This window comes from Rhinoderma darwinii, chromosome 7 (assembly GCF_050947455.1).
Source record: "Rhinoderma darwinii isolate aRhiDar2 chromosome 7, aRhiDar2.hap1, whole genome shotgun sequence".
Taxonomy (NCBI): domain Eukaryota; kingdom Metazoa; phylum Chordata; class Amphibia; order Anura; family Rhinodermatidae; genus Rhinoderma; species Rhinoderma darwinii.
Genome location: NC_134693.1, coordinates 140,101,774 through 140,107,146, shown reverse-complemented (window position 1 = coordinate 140,107,146; position 5,373 = coordinate 140,101,774). Strand labels below are relative to the sequence as shown.

Genomic DNA, 5,373 nt, shown 5'->3' with positions numbered 1-5,373 from the left:
CACTCGCGCCATTTATCTCCAGTGATCAGGAGGGTGGAAACGTCTCGCTAAGTTCTGATTCTCTGAGAGACCACTATAAATAATACTGAAAAAGACAGGACATCGTCCTCCGCGTGGAGAGCGCAGCAGCCGGGAAGGTTTATAATTGATTATAGATTAATGTGCGCTCGTGCCGTCAGCAGCCTCTAATATCGGAAATTACCTGCAGTTATAACAGGAGACAGGAGGCCATTACCAGACAAACGGGGGCGTCATGTGACAATATTCCACCCGGCGTCTGGTGACTTCCTAAATAGTCAGGACGTGCGAGACGGCGCTCCTGTGCGAAGACCAATGAACCCGAAACCACAGAAATACAAAGATATCACCAGAGCTCAAGAAGGATTGTGCAGTATCACACATGATAGGATTAGATACCGCGGTGCAACAGACAGTATCACACATGAAAGGATTAGATACACCAGCTCAGCAAACAAGCATCACACATAATAGGCTTGGATACACAGGTACTGCAGACAGTATCATATATGGTAGGATTAGATACCGCGGTGCAACAGACAGTATCACACATGAAAGGATTAGATACACCAGCTCAGCAAACAAGCATCACACATAATAGGCTTGGATACACAGGTACTGCAGACAGTATCATATATGGTAGGATTAGATACACAGCTCAGCAGACAGTATCACACATGATCGCTTAGATACATTGGCTCTGAAGACAATCTCACACAAAATATGCTTAGATACACAGGTACTACAGACAGTAAATCATATATGATAAGATTAGATACAGCAGCTCGGCAGACAGTATCACACATGATAGGATTAGATACAGCAGCACAGCAGACAATATTACACATGATAGGATTAGATACACAGCTCAGCAGACAGTATCACACATGATAGGATTAGATACAGTGGCTCAGCAGACAGTATAACACATGATAGGATTAGATACAGTGGCTCAGCAGACAGTATCACACATGATAGGATTAGATACAGTGGCTCAGCAGACAGTATCACACATGATAGGATTAGATACAGTGGCTCAGCAGACAGTATCACACATGATAGGATTAGATACACAGCTCAGCAGTCAGTATCACACATGATAGGATTAGATACAGCAGCTCAGCAGACAGTATCACACATGATAGGATTAGATACACAGCTCAGCAGACAGTATCACACATGATAGGATTAGATACACAGGATAAGCAGACAGTATCACACATGATAGGATTAGATACACGGCTCAGCAGACGGTATCACACATGATTAGAAACAGCAACCAAAAAACAATAAAACAAACAGATGTTAATTATAAAGCAGATTTTTTTTTTGGTCTTCAATGAATTTGATTTAATTTTATTGGGCAGGATGAAGGAAATCGAGACCTCATAAAGAGAATGTGACGAGATGATGAGAGTCACCACCAGACACACCAAGAAGCTCTGCGCCGTCAGATTATTGCCTCAGTCCTTCCAAACTTACACAATTTTGTTTTATGATACATGTTTTGTAATGTGAACCATAAACCTTCACGAGGACATACACTGGACAAGAACTGGCTGCTCTGGGGACCGAGGGATTAGCACCTCCCATCAGTTCTGCGTGGGCGGGTCCCTGGGTAGAGCTCCTCCCCCTCTATAGCGCTGCAACAATATTAAAAAAGGGAGAAGGGAATACGCCCAAGGGCCACACTGGTTTCTTCTATTACAAGGAACGACAAGTCCTGGAACCCAGGATGAGAATGCGATGTGGTAGTGGAACCCAGGAAGACCGGGGAGTTCAGTTTCTTCATATGAGCCCCCTTTACTATACAGATGTAGTAGATTTGATTTTATTATTTAAACTTCTTATTTTGTATAAAATGATAACACTAATACTACTCTGAGTAATGTAGGTATAACCGGAGGTCCTATATGTTAATACTGAGTTGGGATAAATGACTACCTCCTCTCTGCTACATCTGTACACCACCGCTCCCTACATGTATATGACAAGCTACTCTCCGTAATTCTCTATTGATGTATTTCAGGCTTGTTCTTGAGTATATCATCAATAAAGCTGACACAAGGAACATGAAATGCGTCGGAGTATATAGAAAAATTCACCAAAACGCAACAGATGATTAATCTCCTGTTATTTTACTGCGCGTCTTTCCCTTTAAACACCGGCTGATGTACTGCAGCTCCTGCGTCCTGTGGTTATAATCTAGTTATTTGAGCCTGGTCTCTCACTCATTTTCTCCATCAGTTTCCAAATAAACCCAACAATCCGGTGATCGAATCACTTTAGGAAAAAAAATGAAAGTGATTTTTTCCCCCAGTAGAATAAAAAAACAACATAAAAAAGCAAAACAAGAAATAAAAAATAAATTTAAAAAAAGATGTAAATTGTGCAGGAGTCGCTTGACAAGTCTTGGTGCCATTTCTATTGCACGGCAAAAACCAACTTATAACCCAGGGCCAATGGTTATGGTATATCTACAGAATTTAACCCTTTTGCTGCCACATCTACGATTCATTTGTGAAATCCCTGTGCTGTAGAAAAATACATTTAGGAAAAACAATGTATACCGATGTAGCCATCTTTATCTGGACGTTTAACGTATTAAATACAGTCAAGAAACTTTAACATGACTTTTTCCAATGGCTTTTGATGTGTAATATCACGCTGCAGCAAGTTATCACACTCCAGATAAACTTGACTACATCTGTACCATCTATTTGAACATTGGCTTTTTGTATATTACTCATTAGCGGTATCTATTTTACTGTGTATTGGACTTCAGGCTAGGAGTGGGTCCATCATGGAGCCCGGCCTGGTGACAACACTGTGAGGCTCAGTTAATTGAGCATCTGTGGAATAAACTGTTATCTGCTTTACTGACAGCATAGGAAAGAAGGGGCACCTTGGGCTCCGCTGATCACCCGACCCTCATCATCCTATAGAATATACATGAACCGGGATTCGAGTCCAGATAGGCCCGACACTTGTTCTCTAGCCCCATTACCTTCCAATTATTTTGAGGAGAGGTGAACGTAACTCCCAAGTTTTGGTTCCTTACTCCCATGCTAATCTTGGGTAACCTTTGGAGAGGGAGGGCCCTATGCATGTTGCCTCCTCCTCTTTTTGGGCTGCCTCTGTATACTGTACGTAGAGCCTTGTATAGATGTCAGCAGCAAAAAATTCTATTGGAAGAGCATATCTACCCATAAGGGGCGCCAAATCAGGAAGATCCCTATATCCTACTAGACTCAGTTACTCTCCCCTTAGAGAGGGAAACCCCTTGATGACATCACCAGGATTCCCTATTGTCATGGGCACCACCATTACAGTAGCTCTCACAGAGAACGCTCTTTATCTCTGAGCACCAATGAGAAAAACCAAAACCAGTTTTTCTTTGCTTGAATTGATTTTAATGGATGATATTAAGAGGACCGAATGTGTCTGTTTTGGCGCGAGTGTCATGTAAAGGGTGGTCAGATTTCATTTTGGCGCATTAAGGGAGATGAAAGAGTTAAACTTATGCCAAAAAGGAGAGCAATGTTAAGATATATTAGGTGTCAAAAAGAATTACAGGGTTTTTGTATGACGCCGTAGACCTCGGGAGCGCGTTATCTCCCAGCACGAGAGCTGTATTTATGAGCTGCGCCCTGTCACAAACTGTACGGGCAGCAGGAAAAATAATCCGCCAGATGTATAAATACAGCGCAGATTTACAGCAGTAACAGTCCAGGCGTAATCCCGGAGAAATCAAGTGTTTGGGGACATCAGCACTTTAAGGATTAGTTAAATCTTCTAAGAAAAGAAAAATAAACTGCCCATCAAAGAACAAAAAGTTAGGTAATACCGCTGCCCCGTCATAGGATGGCTGAACAGCGGGGGATGAGTAGTTGGTAATAACTTTTGTAAAAGTAAATGACATCACCATGGCGGGCGCCGCACACATCACCGTCACATAATTGAGCTGTCCTGTGATGGGTAGAAGATACAGAGAAGCTGCAGTCACCTCAAACCAGTAAAAATTCAAATAAAAAATTTGTGCACAGTTGAGAGAAAATAATTAAATCATAAAAAAGTAACAAAAAAGACTAAATATAAAATCTAATAAAAAAATATGTGACCAGTCATAAAAAAAAAAAAAAAGATCTAAGATGGAAAACATCCTTACTGGCTTTTATTATTGGAAGCGGTTACAGCTCCTCAGATCAGGTGTCCCCACGACAACACTTCCTGTTTTGGGTTTGGCCTGGTCGTAGAAACATTGCTCCAAATCACCAGCCACATCAATGTCCGCATGTTGCAGACATTGATCAGCATCTTGATTTTCAGTTTTGATTTTTTTTACAGAGCAGTTTAATAAATAAAAGCTGGGAAATGCAATCAAAAACGGCATAGATACTGCACCGTGTGATTGAGGCCTAAGTGTTATTTTTGTTCACCTAGCACCCTACATACCTATGCCTCTTGTCCTTTTATACGCGGCAGAGTCTCAGAGATCCCCCGTGGCTCAGTCACTCGATTCCAATATCCCGCTTCACCTGGCGCCAGAAACCTCCCTGCAGGAGTCGTTCATCTGTGAGGGGAAGATTGGCAGCAGATAATATATATACAGGGTGAAGTAAAGCCACTTGTGATAAGCAGTGAGTTATGGTGTTTATAGGACATCATATCCAGGAGAGGTGAGAAGGAACGTCACAGGGATCTGAAGAGCGAACCGCATCCTGGTCACCTCAACCTTCAAGTACCAGAGCCACCCTCCCGCGCCAATATTTCATTGTGATGTGTTATTTTTTTCCATAGAAGTTAATATTTTGTTGAAAAGTCTGAATTATTCATGGGAGGAAAATTGTCCCTTCACTTCAGTACAAAAAAAAATGTGACCCCCTGAACCCTAAAGTGAAATTGAGACCAGAGCCACCAACCACCAGGTGCCATTTATATCACCACCCATATGTACATGCCTACGAACATATCATTTCCATGCAAGGGCTGCGGGCGGCTGATATATACCTCAGGTGCTGCTTATGGCAAACACAGGATCGATGTTAAAAAAAAAATCAAGCTTGGGTATAGGGCAGCGGCGCTTTAGGGCCCAGCAGGTGTTGGGGCCCATATGAATCCCCTTCACCTCACACTACAACATGACGCAGCAGAGTTAAACTGTAAATATGTCGGTTGGGTCCTGGTGGCAACACAAAGAAAACCACCACACAATTCCTGACCTTTATACTGTAATATGTTACCCAAGAAATAAGAAAATATCTGTACAGCGGCTAGAAAATAGAAAATATATAGATAGATGTGGGGTAGATGGATATTAGCTTCGTGGACTCTAATATATATATATATATACTG

The 5,373-nt window shown here is 41.9% G+C and overlaps 1 long non-coding RNA gene across 2 annotated transcripts; it reads right to left on the bottom strand.

Moving 5' to 3' along the window:
• Positions 1–2,135: 2,135 nt before the first annotated feature.
• Positions 2,136–5,153, bottom strand: LOC142656892 (uncharacterized). Of its 2 annotated transcripts, none has more exons than XR_012849772.1 (3): positions 5,029–5,153; positions 4,474–4,591; positions 2,136–2,301 (listed from the first exon to the last, which is right to left on the bottom strand). It is a non-coding gene; the product is annotated as an uncharacterized LOC142656892 (long non-coding RNA). The 2 variants fall into 2 exon arrangements; XR_012849773.1 differs by lacking the exon at positions 2,136–2,301 and adding an exon at positions 3,409–3,987.
• Positions 5,154–5,373: the final 220 nt, after the last annotated feature.